The following is a 14,917-nucleotide window of genomic DNA, read 5'->3' as shown; positions in this document are numbered from 1 at the left end:
CCTGCTTTCGTCAGGGGGTTTGCCTCTAATGGAGGGTCTCTTAATTCAGTGCATCTGGTATCAGCTAGACCTGGAAAGGCAAGCTATTAAGAGTCACCGGCTAAGGCTCTCTCTCACCAGCCTCACTTCAGACTCCGGCAGTCGGCCTCCAGACCCCGTGTTCTTACCCACTACAGGCACATTTCCCAAACCTGCCTAATTATAAAGGACTACCAGGTGTGTGTGTGGAGGGCGGAGTGTTAAAATGCACATTCTCAGACTCCTGTCCTAGAAATTCTAATTCAGTGGGCCTGGGGTGGAGCCCTGGAATCTGTGTTTTTAACACAGACGCTCAGATGATTTCCATGACCAGGTTTAGAAACACAAATCTATATGCCATCCATGCTGCCCACCTAGAATTGGGACTCCTTCAGAAGCATAATGAACCTGGGCCAAGGCCAACTTCTTCCAAAGAGACCTTGCAACCCACAAAGCTTCCAGGTCACTGCTCTGCCAATGCCCTGATCCTCTGCGGCTCCTGCAGGCTGGTCATCACACCTCTTCTCATTGCCAGTATGTCATTCACTGAAGATTTGGCACGCCTTCCTTCTCTCCACCCCAAATGTCCCGCCACCCTTTTGATGGCTTGGATAACCACATGGATGACCCAAACAACACTCGAGCCTCAGTTACTTGACCTTCTTCACTGAGTTCGCTTCACTTCAGCCACTTATTTCTGTGGCAAAACCCAGGTGCCTGTCATGTCCAGTAATTAATTGCTCCAACTCTGAAATCTTCCACTCACATGTCACTCTCTAACCACATCCTCCTATTACTCCATCGCTCCAATACATCCACTGCTTGATTTCATCCACACCTCTGGTCCTTTTCTCATCCACGTGCAGCAGAGACCCCCTTACTGCTCGTGTTAATCACTCCCTGCTCAACACCCTCAGTTCCTCTGCTCCACTGTCCTTCCGCTGCTCACCCCCAGCAAAATTCAACCCTGGCTCAGTCCAGCTATATGTCTTCTTTGCTCCTAAACCCAGGCAGCTGAATGCTCCTGGCGCCCTGATCAATCCACGGTCTCTTACCTCAACAGAGCCCTGCATACTGCCGAGAGGTCATGGACGTTGCCCCAAGTTCACTCTTCCTCTTCCTGACCTCAGCTGTACGTCAAATCTCCTTGTTTTTCCTCTGACCTCTTCCCTCTTACTCTTAGAGGACAACCTCACCCTCTATTTCACAAAGATGATGGAAGTCATCAGACTGGCACTTGCTCTTAAGTCATCCCACCAGAAAATGCAACTGTGCCCAGATATTCCATCATAAGGGCTGCCAAGCCCATCCATGCCTGTGCTGGGCCTACTGTTTGCTTGGTTATTTGAAGTAAACTCCCTGGTGATAATCATAACTGAAGTAAGCTGTAACGGTGGTGAATGGGGAAAAAAAATAGCCAGCCTCTCAAAGGATCCCTCTACCCTGAGAATCTTTTTAAGATTGGGAGGAGTTTAAAAAGAAAAAGAAGAAAACAAAACTATCTTACCTACAAGCATTGAACAAGTTTAAATACAAACATAAAGTTGCCTACATCAATAGAATGATTATGAATCCCAAGCCAAATAGTTAATTGCCTGATAATTTTTATAAACTCAAAACCAGAGTCACTGAAACACTACTGTTAGTTATGGTTTCTGTTTTTCACTCTTAACCAAACTCTAGTTTATTGATGGGGCTAAAAGTCTTTTCCCAACTTTTTTTTCCTCCTTATAATATTAATATTGATAGCTAACATTGACTGTTTTTTGCGTATAATTATGCTACTCACAATGACCCTGTGAGATAAGAACTATTATTTTTCTCCATTTCCAGCTGAAAAAAACAGACTTAGACATGTTAAGGAATTTGCCCAAGAGCTTGCAGCTAGAAAGTGGCAAAGGTAAAAGTAAAACACAGAGCCCAAACACAAACTCATCTCTGTTCTTTGGCACAGTGGTTATCAACAGAAACTTCCCAGGAAATGCACCACCCTAACCCAAGCATTTTTTTTAATACTCCAATATATGCTCAGAAACACAAACATGAGGAACCACCCAATATTAATATCACCGCATATTCCACATTCATTCACTCATTCCTACATTCATATCAGAAGGCAGCAGTGAATCAAAGGGAAGCAATGAATTCTACAGTCAGATCATACAGATCCAAATTCTAGCTCCGCCACTTTCTTAGCTGCCATATTTTAAAAGTTACTTCTCTAAGCTCAATTTTCTCAAAACAAAAAACCCCCCAAATGATAATATAATAATGATGGTAATATAATAATATAATGATGGTAATATAATAATATAATGGTAATATAATAACCATCACCACCTTAGTAGGTTCTCCCAGAGATTTAGAGATAATGCACGAACACACTTAGCCACGGACCTGGCACATAGTCTCAAGAAAGGTTAACTGTTATAATAATTCTTATCATTCAGAAGGTACTGGGGACCTGCAGCTGGTGGAGTCTAGGCAGAGCACAGTGCCCAGACTGGACCATAAACAGGCCAAGGCTGTCCCTGCCCTCTTGGTCTTGCAGTCTACTGGAGTAGACAATAAAGAAGGAAACAAACATATGAATGAAATACTTGGAATTTTAGTGAAGTGCTAGCAGGAAATGAACAGGTACTGAGAGGGGGACAATGGGGAGGAAGCTACTGTAAAGGGGTGATCAGGGAAGAGGCTCCTCTGAGGAGGGACATTTTTGCTGAGCCCAGATGTTGGAGAAGGACCTTCCACAAGAAGAGTCGGGGGAACAGTGTCGGACAGAGGGAAGGGCTGTACAGAAGAGGAGAAGAACTTGGCATTGAGAGGAACCGATGATGCTCCCACCTGACAGGAGCGCAGCGAGTGAGAAGCGGAGCAGAGAGGAGACAGAGGCCGGCACCTGAGTAAGTGTGCACGTGGGTCTGAGGGCGGTAGGGAGCCTCGAAGTGGGCAGGGGATGAGCAGGGTGACAGGGACTGGTAGGCTCACTGGCTGCTGGCAGGAGAACGGGTTAGCGAAGGCAGGAGTGGATGCTGGGAGACCAGGTGACAGGCAGGAACAGTCATCCAGCTGAGAGAAGACGGTGGCTGGATTAGGAGGACGGAGGGAAGGGAGGATCTGAAGTACCTGGAAGCTAGGCCGACAGGCCACGCTGACGGACTGGAAGTAGGGTGAGGAATCGGGAAAAATCCAGGTCAACTTTCAGGTCTCTGGCGAAACGATGAATGGACAGTAATGACATTGAGACAGGGAAGGCTCAGGGCAGGGGAAAGCTGGATGAGAGAGGGGAGAGGGGTCAAGAATGAGGAATACAAATTTGGAAGTTTGAGGGGGAGATTGAGCAATCGATTTTGGACACGTGAAGTTTGGGATCACTGTGAGGCTGCCAGGAGAGAGAGAAGGGGGGCGGTACGTAAAAATGTAAAGTCTAGGGCTTCCCTGGTGGCGCAGTGGTTGAGAGTCTGCCTGCCAATGCAGGGGACACGGGTTCGTGCCCCTGTCCGGGAAGATCCCACGTGCCGCGGAGCTGCTGGGTGCGTGGGCCATGGCCGCTGAGCCTGTGCTCCGCAACGGGAGAGGCCACAACAGTGAGAGGCCCGCGTACCGCAAAACAAAAAAAACAAAAACAAAAAAAAAATGTAAGTCTAGAACCAAAGAAGGGTCCAGGCGGGAGGTGTTACTGAGGTAGTCATCTGCATCCAGAGGGTAATCAAGCCCTGGGAATGGATGAGATCACTTAGGAAGAGACTATGATGAGAGAAGGGAGGGAGCCAAGCGAGAAAAGAGAAGAAGTAATACCAAATCAGGTTGGTAATCTAAAACGAAATGTGGTAATGTAGCCCATACAAAACCACACAGAACTGCCCCGACTATGTGCTTGATAAATGCCCGTGGAACAAAGAAAAATTAATTAACACACTCCCTTTAGGCCTTAAAAGAATAAAATTTTTCATTTAGGATTTTTTTCCCCAAGTTCTCATATGTTTGAGGCATAAGAAAAAAGATTTTGAAGGTTTGGATTGTGTTCAAAGGAATTCTTTTCCTTTAGAGCAAAAAGCAAGGATTCTTTTCAAAAACTCACTGAAATTAAAGATTGCCTACTTGAAATATAAGCTTTTAGAAAGCTTACACTCACACTATATTCTCTCTGTAAAAATTCTACCCCAATATACAATTTTTCCCTTCCTTATAATGAAAATTCAATTATATGTTCTATTACAGATGTCATTTCATCCTGAAAGATGAAGCTGGTACTTTCAAACAGTTCAAGAGTCACGTGAGAGTTGTAAAATGCTCAAGAGATCAAGGATTTATTTTAAAATGTTTAAAAAAAAAAAAACTTAAGTTACCTGCTAGGCCATCCAAAAACTGATAACCAGGGAATTGAAAAGGATAAAACTGCCAGGAAAATAAGTAAATATAACAGCTACTCCTCAAATGAAAATGCATTAAAGCTGTAATTATATCTCTGGGTATCTACTGACACAGAAAACTCACTATCCTCTTGAGGCTAATACTATCACTACGAACTACCAGACTGAAATCATAGCAGTAAACACAACTGAGATACTTTATACGTTTCAAAGTTTTCCAATGTAACACAAGGTATAATGCATAAGAAGGAGAGTCAGTAACATTTGCCAAAACTGTTCCTTCCCTCAACTGTTCAAGTTAAATCAAGATTGTAATTCTTTTTAAGATCATAAGCCTCACTTTGTAAAATTCTTCTCCTCAGATATGTAAAGGAGAGGACTATCCTGACTTTTAAAGGATTGTTATCCCACTTCATGATGTAGCAATCTAAAAGCCTAGGAGGAAAAAAATAAATGGTTCTGATGAACCTACAGGCAGGACAGGAATAAAGACACAGACATAAAGAATGGATTTGAGAACACGGGGAGGGGGCAGGGTAAGCTGGGACGAAGTGAGAGAGTAGCATGGACATATACACACTACCAAATGTAAAATAGATAGCTAGTGGGAAGCAGCCACATAGCACAGGGAGATCAGCTCAGTGCTGTGTGACCACCTAGAGGGGTGGGTTAGGGAGGGTGGGAGGGAGACGCAAGAGGGAGGGGATATGGGGATACATGTATATGTATAGCTGATTCACTTTGTTAGACAGCAGAAACTAACACACCATTGTAAAGCAATTATACTCCAAAAAAGATGTTAATAAATAAATAAATAAATAAAATAAAAGCCTAGGAGGCTACCAGGAAGGTTACATGCATGGATGGGTAATAAGCATTCATTCATTCAACAAATATTAAGCACCAAAATGGGTCAGGTCCTCTCTGGGCCCTTGAAGATACACCAGTGAAAAAAGCCTCACACTTCCAGATTAATCGAGGGAAAGAGACAATAAACCAACAAATAAATAGGTATTTGCCAAGTGTGGTAAGTGCCATGAAGAAAAGTAAGGTTGGTTAAGGAGGACAGGGGAATGGGGTGTATCCTCCACAGAGTGGTCAGGGAAAGGCCTTAAAAGGTTACACTGGAGCAGAGCCTGAGGGAAGAAGAATCATGGTGTCCAGGGAACAGAGTTCCAAGCCGACGCAATAGCAAATGCAAAGGCGAGGAGGCTGGCGCATGCTTGAAGTTTTTAAGGAATAGCAAAAAGATCTGTCTGGCAAGGCTGGAAGTGAGGACACAGAGGTAGCCTTGTAGACCAAAGCAAGGACTTCAGATTTTACTTTAAGATGTGACGCTGTTGGAGCTCTCTAAGCAAAGGACCTAATCTTTTTAAAAGGCTCAAAAAAGGAACAAGTTCTTATTAAAACAAGACATACCTCTCACAATCTATTTATAAGTGTAAAAAAGCAGACAATAAAACAATCTTATGGTAAAGCAGCATTTCTGGAAGAAAAAAAAATACATATGGGAACAAAAGACTAACGGGATAAATACCAAACTATGGTTTACTATGGTTTGTGGGATGGTGGGTTTTTTTCTTATGCTTTTCTTAGGTGTTTTTTTTCCCCTAGTTTTCTGCCTTAAATATGAGTTATTTTTGTAATTTTTGATGTTATCTTAGAAAAGAAAAAAACCCACTCCCACATGAGACTGCCCTAGTCTGAAATCTTAGTTAAATATGACAAAAAAAAAAAATGGGGACCATTTTCTCCCCAAATTACCCTGCTTCCCATGCAATGTTTTCCTGTTAGGAAGCACTGTACAAATCAAGCGCCACGCAATGTATCAAGGTCACAAAACCAACTTGGTTAATATGTTTATCATTACATAGCAGCTCTGTCCTCTACAGCAACTTTGATACCATCTTTCCAAGGCAGCAACAGAAGGGCCCTTTTCATTAATTTCCTAACACTCTTAGCTACTACTATGCCGCTTCTGGATTTTTCCACTGTATGTCTCTTAGAAACAAATTAAGCCCGAATAAGTTGTTCCAGCTAATGAAGTGCGCTTTTGGCTCTTTCCCCGTGGTTGAGAATTATCCGGCAAAATACCAATTGTTTTAGGACGCATTTTCTCTTAGTTTTGAAATATGCAATACGAAGTTACTGCAAATAAAGAACATTAAGATAACAGCATACAAGAGCATGTATAAATGGAAACTACTGTAATTCTTCTTAAAATTGAGGATGTGTGGAGGTCTCATGAATAAACATACTATACGTCCACATGACACAGATAGAGACGGAAAGGAGTGTGCCCTCCCTCCTCCTCTACACCCCCCTCCCCCCGCCCCACCACATAACATTTTCTCGCAGGGCAAAAGCCCAGGGCAATCACTGCTCAGAAATGCAAACCACGCAACTCAAAATGACTCAAGCTCTCAAAACACTTTCCACCTAAGCTCCTCATCCCACCCACTCCTCAATCACTTCCGACAGGCTTCTCTGAATGGAAATCCCAAACTGGGAAGGTTTAGCAAGCCCCCAAACTCTGCTCACATGCCACCTGCGGCATCCGGGGAGCCAGAGCCCAGCTTCGCTGCCTTCTCGAGGGCAAACACCGGTCCCAGGATGGAGAAGTCTACTGCACCCAGAGTGGCTCGAGTCCCTGCTCAGCTGCCTCCCTGGCCGAGCGGACCAGAGCCTGGGGTTGCCCCCATCCCCGCAGGACGCAGCCGGCCCGAGGGACTTGGAGCAAGCGGCTCTCGGCCGCCCGGCATCTCCGCCCCACGTTGGTCAGGCCGCCCCCCGCGCTCCCCTCCCGGCGCTCGGGCGCACACTTGGTGCTCACAGCCGGCGCACACGGGGACACGCACCCTCACATGGTCCGGCGGGCATCTGCGGACACCCCCACTGCCCCGCCACAACCCCCTCGTTGCAGCCGTGTGGCCCGCGGGGGCTACTCGGACCCCCGGGAGCGGCGGCGGCGGCACCCTCACGCCTCCAGGGTGCCCGAGCCAGCAGCGAGGTCGGGGGGGGGGGGTGCTGACAGATGGGGCGGAGGGAGGGGCTTCGGGGGGAAGGGGCGGAGCGTCCCAGCCAGGGGGTGCTGGCGGCTGACAGAAAGACCCGGGGCAGCCGGCGGGAGGGGGTGGCGGACACTGCGGGCAGGGCCGGGGGCCAGGTGTGGTGGGAGGAGCTCGCGCAGACACAGGGGGCTGACAGGAAGAGACACACACACACACACACACACACACGGGGACTGACAGTCGCGGGGGCACACGGGGCCGGCGGGCCGCGGCGAGCGCTCACCTGGCAGCGGCAGCGGCGGAGGCGCCCGCGGCCGGGCTGCTCTCCCCGCGCTCCGGGCCTCCCTCCCGGCGGGCGGGCGGCCGGCCTGCCGGCCGGCGCAGGCCCCACGGAGGTGGAGGCGGTGGCGGCGGCGGCGGCGGCGCTGGCGGCGGCGGCGGCGGCGACGCCGGAGCCGCGGACTACTGGGCGGCGGGGACGCAGCTGCACCAACCGACTCCGGGCCGCTCGGCTCGGCTCGGCCGCACTCGGAGGCGCTCGGTTCCGCTCGGCCCCGCTCGGCTCGGCTGGGGGCGTGGCCCGAGGCCCCCCGCCCAGGTCGCCTCTGGCGCCCGGGGGGGCGGGGCTTTCGTGCGGGCGCAAGCCCCCTGACGTCGCAGAAAGCGGACCTTACCCCGGGCGCATGCGCGGGCGCCGCTCCCGCTTCTCCCCGCGTGGAGGCTGAAGGGGGCGGAGAAGGAGGGGACCGGGGGCGGATGCTGCGGTTCTGGAGGTTCCCGGCTTTTGTACTCCGTATCCTGGTCCTTCTAGAGGACCACCTGAGGAAAGCCACGGCAGGCTGTACTTTCAAAAAGATGCAGGCAGGGCAGGGACCCTGGCCCTTTCCCGGCCCCTCTGCTCCCACTCCCGTGTTTCCCAACGAGCATCGCCTGGGATTTGGTTTTTCTTTTATCCCACTAGCACAGCACCGCAATTTTTTATCTCTTCTGTTTCTTAACAACAACGACGACTTCCGATGACTGCTTTCTTAACATTAAGTCTTCAGGTACTTGAGAACTTTCAAGCATCAGTTAGCCCCCTCAGGTACAATAATGCTCTTTTTTCACAGCTTCTATTGTGGAACCTGTAACGCCTGAGGTGAGGGTGACCCTTTTCTGAGTTTTTGTCACAAGTTCCAGGCACCTTTTTTGTTATGGAGTCCATGTCTGTAGCAAATATGCCCAGAAAGTGGTCCCCACCTTTAGCATCTCTAGTCTGACATACGTAGGTTGAAATCCTGCGTCTGCATTATACTAGCAGATTAATAATTGGCTGAGTGACTTTGGATATGCAATTTAATCTCTCATCCATGAAAGAGCAATGAAAATATCAGTAATGAAGCCAATAGGAATGACTGAAAGGATTAAATAACAGCACACGTGCAGCTTTCTGCACAGTGCCTGGTGTTCAATAAACAACACTGACTTTAACTTCAGGTTGCATCATAACCTTCAGATCCTGAAAACCAGTGAACATAAACAAGCGCTGAGCAATATGTCCAACTTGACACGTCCAAAGCCAAACTGTGGAACTTGCACCTTTCAAAGTCTTCCCCACCTCAGTTAAGGTCAATTCCATCCTTCCAGTGGCTTCCACCAAACCTTTAAGTCATCCTTGACTCCTCTCTTCCTATTATATCCCACATGTAATCCAGTAGCAAAGTCTGTCAGCTCTACTTTTAAAATACCCTCATTTGAGCCCTCATCTTCTCTGTCCTGGAATATTGCAATAACTTCCAAACTGCTCTCCTTGATTCCACTCTGCTCTCATAGAACTTGTTCTCAAGCAGCCAGAGAGATTCTTTTAAATCCTAAGTCCTAAACCTATTTCCCTCCTCTAAAGCCTCCAATGGCTTCCCATCTCAGACAGAGCAAAAACCAAAAAATTTTTTTCAAGGGCCTCCAAGATCCTATTTGATCTCCCCCTCCCCCCTCCTTACACTCCCCCACCTCTCTAACTGCATCTCTGTCCACTCAACCCCTTAACTACTTTCCAGTCACACTAGCCTCCTTCTTGCTCCTGGAATGTGCAGGCTCACTCCTACCCCAGGACCTTTGCACTGAGTGTTTCTTCCCCCAAGATATCAGAAACACATATGCCCTTAATCCAAATTTCTATTCAGAAGTCACCTTCCCAGAAAGACATTCCCAGAACACTCTCCTAAAACATCAAGTCCCAAGCCCCATCATTCTCTCCCATCATCTTGCTTTACTTTTCCTCGTAGCCCTTATGAGCTCAATAGCATCTGTAATGTTCTGAGAGCAGGAACTTTGTGTTATCCACCTGCAGCATCTGGAATATGGCCTGATGTTCTTAGCTGTTCAATAAATATTTTTTGAATGAGTAAGTATATATACAGTTGACCCTTGAACAACACAGGTTTGAACTGCACATGTCATGGATTTTTTCAATAAAGACATACCACTGTATTACACGATCCATGGTTGGTTGAATCCGAGGATGTGGAAGCAGGGGTACCGAGGGCCAACTATGGGGCTTGAGCATCCATGGATGTTGGTATCTGCAGCAGATCCTGGAAACAACCCCCCACAGATACTGAGGAACAGCTGTATATAGGATATGTTACTCCCGTTTAAAATTTCATTTATTCAACAAACTTTTTCGAGCATCTATTCTGATCCAGCACTGTGGGATACAGAGATAAACAACGCACTCTCCCAACCACTAAGAACTCAGTATTTCAGAGGAGCCAGACATGGAAAGAAAGAATTCTGGAAGAAGATATGTAACACTAGATGTATGTGTCAACTGCTTTCGGAAGCAGAGAGAAGGACATCATTCGTACTACATAGGAGAGCATGGAAAGACTTCCCAGAGGAGGTGACAGTGGGGCAGGGTCTAAAGAGTAGATGAGAAGAGGACACCAGGCAGAGGAAACAGCATGCACTTGATACCAGTGTTGGGAGGTATGTGGCAAATAATGTTTATCCAGGGAGGCAAATCATTTTCCTTTAAAAAACATTTTAAACGAATTTGAGGTGATCCGTATAATAATGTCACCTGCACTCACTCACATTCTGAGGAGCTTTCTCAAGCAGAAAAGAAACTGCCAGAAGTATAGTTGATAAAATAGAATGACAACCCGACCTCTATTCTGTAGGACCAGGACAGTGACAGACCCCTTAGCTTAATCAACAGTACATAGTTCATTTCAGAGCGAGGGTCATATCACTCTCTATGAATCCTTATGTTGCCTTTATAAAGTCTGGAGTGAAAGAATCCCGGAGGCAGTTAGTTTAATATAGTATGTAAGTAAGTAGGATTTAAATCCAGAACTCCTGAGTTTGAATCCTGTCTTCCCCACTTACTTGCTGTGTGAGCTTGAGTAAACTGACTTAACCCCCTAATGTTGTGAGACTTGAGTGAGATAATCCACATGTTGCTGTTACCATGGTGTCTGATGCGTGATGAGAACTCAAAAGTTAAAAAGGAAGTCCCATTAGTCTTCTTAAGAAAAGTTCTGAATCCAGTTATGCCAACTTATTGCCTCTCTGCTCTAAATCCACCCTTCCTTGCCTTGCTTTGTGATACTGGAGTTGAATTCTGTCAACATTTCTTTTTTGTCAGTGGCACAGTGTTTGGCTTTGTCAGTAGAGAGTGCTAGAGGGATGCTGCTAGACCAGAGATGAACTCGAAGGTCCATAAAAGCCTCCCAGCTCAAGGCACTGTCTGTCCCCCCCACCACCACTCTTGTTCCCAGTAAATATGTATTGTGCACCTACTATGTACCTGGCTGTGTGTTAGGCTCTGGGTATGCGGCCTTGAATAAAACCAAAGACCATCATGGAATTTACAGTCTAGTATGTCGGGCAGATATTGGTCAAATAATCAAAAACATAAATCTTACATGGTGCATGGTACCATGAGACCCAGAAATAGGAGGCTTTGGGTCAAAGATGTTTAGGGAAATAGTTGGTGTGAGATCTAAAGGGGAAAATAGGGGTTAAACTGGATGTATTGGTGTGCTTGGGCTGCCATAACAAAATACCATAGACCAGGTGGCTTAAACAGCAGAAATTAATATTCTCACAATTCTTGAGGCTGGAAGTCCAAGATCAAGCTTCCAGCCAATTCAGTTTTGGTGAAGACTCTCTTCCTGGCTTGCACATGGCTGCTTTCTCACTGTGTCCTCATATGTGTGCGTGGGGAGAGAAGAAGAGTAAACTTTCTGGTATCTCTTTTTATAAGGACACTAATCCTATGGGATCAGCGGCTCACTCTCATGACCTCATTTAACTTTAATGACTTCCTTACTCCAAATATAGCCACACTGGAAGTTAGGGCTTCAACATATGAATTTTTTGGGTACACATATGTTTAGTCCATAACACTAGGAAAATATGGGAAAGAAGAGTGCTCCCTGTAGAGGGAACAGCACGTGCATAGGCCCTGTGGCTGTCAAGGGTACATGGTGATTTAAACAAAGAGGGAGAAGGCGCACAGACAATGAGGCAGATAATGGGAGGAGATCAGGCTGGAGAGGCGGACAGTGGCCAGATCATGCAGGGCCTTGAAGGTAGTGGTAATAAGTTGAGTTGTACCCTAAGAGCCCTTCAGTAAAGGTGTAGGGACAGCGTGCTGGGTGCAGATCAGAATGGAGGGCTCAGAATGGATGCATGGAGAAAAATAATTAAGTTGTCCTGGGTGTCCAGATTCAGCCCAGGTTATACAAATGGGCACTGGTTGGCCTGGAGGAGACACTGGCCAGCCAAGCTGCCCAGGACCAGGGAAGAGAACTTGCTTCTGGCCCAGGTGAACAGAGGCCTTGGACTACAGAGTCATCCCCAGTCACATTCGCAGCTTCTCTACAGTCCTGGCTTCTCCCCTCCCCTCTTCTACCTTCTAGACCCTGTGCCTTATACCACCTCAGTCAGGACAGCCCATATCTGTGGCTGGTTCTGTTTCCCTAGCCCTAGTCTGGCCCAGCCTGCCTTCCTCGTTTTCCCACATTGGACCACAGAACCAAGATTCAACATGCTGCCCTCTAATGTAAGTTGGTGCAGCCACTGTGGAAAACAGTATGGAGGTTCCTCAGAAAACTAAAAATAGAATTACCATATGATCCAGCAATCCCACTCCTGGGCATATAATCAGACAAAACTATAATTCAAAAAGATACATGCACCCCTATGTTCATAGCAGCAGTATTCACAATAGCCAAGACATGGAAACAACCTAAATGTCCATCGACAGACGAATGGATAAAGAAGATGTGATACGTATATACAATGAAATACTACTCAGTCATAAAAAAAGAACGAAATAAAGCCATTGGCACCAAAATGGATGCAACTAGAGATTATCATACTAAGTGGTGTAAGTCAGAAAGAGAAAGACAAACACCATATCATATCAGGACTTCCCTGGTGGTGCAGTGGTTAAGAATCTGCCTGCCAATGCAGGGAACATGGGTTTGAGCCCTCGTCTGGGAAGATCCCACATGCCATGGAGCAACTAAGCCCGTGAGCCAGAACTACTGAGCCTGTGCTCTAGAGCCCACAAGCCACAAATACGGAGCCTGTGTACCACAACTACTGAAGCCATGGAGCAACTAAGCCCGTGAGCCAGAACTACTGAGCCTGTGCTCTAGAGCCCACAAGCCACAAATACGGAGCCTGTGTACCACAACTACTGAAGCCTGCGTGCCTAGAGTCCATGCTCGCAACAAGAGAAGTGCACCGCAGTGAAGGGTAGCCCCCCCCCGCAACTAGAGAACAGCCCACAGCAACGAAGAAAAGCACAGCAACGAAGACCCAACACAGCCAAAAATAAATTAATTAATTAATTTTAAAAATATACATCCAGGGCTTCCCTGGTGGCACAGTGGTTGAGAGTACGCCTGCCGATGCAGGGAACATGGGTTCGTGCCCTGGTCCAGGAGGATCGCACATGCCGCGGAGCGGCTAGGCCCATGAGCCATGGCCGCTGAGCCTGCGTGTCCGGAGCCTGTGCTCCACAACGGGAGAGGCCACAACAGTAAGAGGCCCGCGTACCGCAAAAGAAAAAAATATATATCCAGTCTGATTTTCTATGGCTTTAGAATTTTTACAAATTTTTTTCTTTTTTTAAAGTGGTTGCCCAAAATTAACACTTTGTGGGTTTTTTAAATGTCGTAGATACTCTACAGGCCAAATATTGCTAATATATTTGAATCAAACTGATATTTCATAGTAAAATCACAAACCATACATGTTTATTAGAGTTATTGCCAATAAACTCCCAAATAAATAGAAACAAAAGTAATTTGAGTCACAGAAGGAGAAGAGATAGTGGAAAGAAAAAAATATTTGAAGAGATGATAGTTAAGAATGTTTCAAAATTAATGAAAGATATTCATAGGTTCGAGAGGTTCAGCAAATAAATAATACATTGAATACTATATAAAGAAAACCACATCTTAGACACAACATAGTCAAACTACTAAAAGCCAAGAACATAGTCAAACTAATTAAAAGTAGGCAGAAGCAAAAGTAAGACATATTTCAGAGAAACAACAATTAGAATGACAACCTGCTTCTCATCAAAAAGAAGACAGAAGACTAAAATGGTATCTTTAAAGTTTACAGGGGGAAGAAAACTGCCAACCAAGGAATTTTGTACTCAGTGAAAATAGATTTCAAAAATTAAATGAAATAGGGCTTCCCTGGTGGTGCAGTGGTTGAGAGTCCGCCTGCCGATGCAGGGGACACGGGTTCGTGCCCTGGTCCGGGAAGATCCCACGTGCCGCGGAGCGGCTGGGCCCGTGAGCCATGGCCGCTGAGCCTGCGCGTCCGGAGCCTGTGCCCTGCAATGGGAGAGGCCACAGCAGTGAGAGGCCCGCGTCCCACAAAAAAAAAAAAAAAGGATGGTGCTAACTCTAGAGTTTTTACATACCCTGTATCAGATTGAGAAGTTCTTTCCTATTCCTAGGTTGCTGAGAGGTTTTATTGTGAGTAGATGTTGAATTTTATCAGATGCTTTTTCAGCATCTATTCAGATGATCAAATTATTTTTCCCTTTTATGCTGTTAATGTGGTTGGTAGTATTTAAATGTTAAACCAATTTGCATTCCTAGCCCCCTGGCTCACGGGCCTAGCTGCTCCGCGGCATGTGGGATCTTAAACTGGGGCACGAACCCGTGTCCCCTGCATCGGCAGGTGGACTCTCATCCACTGCGCCACCAGGGAAACCCAACACCATCCTTAATGGTAAAATATTGAACATTTTCCTCCCTAAAGTCAGGAACAGAGCAAGGATATCAGCTAATACCACCTCTAATCAACATTTTACTAGATGTCCTAGCCAGGGCAGTAAGGCAAAAAAGAAAAAGTCATAAAGACAGGAAAGAATAAAATAAAACTATCTTTATTCAAAGATGACATGATTGTGTAGCTAGAAAATCCTAAGGAATCTCAAACAAACTTTTAGAACTAAAAAATGACTGTCTTAGTCTGGCTGCTATAACGAAATAGCAC

General features: G+C 46.3%; 1 protein-coding gene across 12 annotated transcripts in view; it reads right to left on the bottom strand.

Annotated features, from left to right (window-relative positions):
• Positions 1–14,917, bottom strand: part of ZHX3 (zinc fingers and homeoboxes 3) — a 147,581-nt gene that overhangs the window by 119,885 nt on the left and 12,779 nt on the right. For 2 of the 12 annotated variants that reach the window (XR_009535841.1, XR_009535846.1), the window contains exon 1: positions 7,250–7,388. The exons of 7 other annotated variants lie outside the window; for them this stretch is intronic. The gene's annotated coding sequence lies outside the window, so the exon portion shown is untranslated. Of the gene's footprint in view, positions 1–7,249; positions 7,389–7,685; positions 7,807–14,917 lie in introns of those variants that run through there. 3 more of the 12 variants (XR_009535842.1, XR_009535850.1, XR_009535849.1) reach the window with 3 other exon arrangements.

Source organism: Lagenorhynchus albirostris, chromosome 15 (assembly GCF_949774975.1).
Source record: "Lagenorhynchus albirostris chromosome 15, mLagAlb1.1, whole genome shotgun sequence".
In the NCBI taxonomy this organism is placed as follows: Eukaryota; Metazoa; Chordata; class Mammalia; order Artiodactyla; family Delphinidae; genus Lagenorhynchus; species Lagenorhynchus albirostris.
This window is presented reverse-complemented; position numbering and strand designations above follow the sequence as displayed.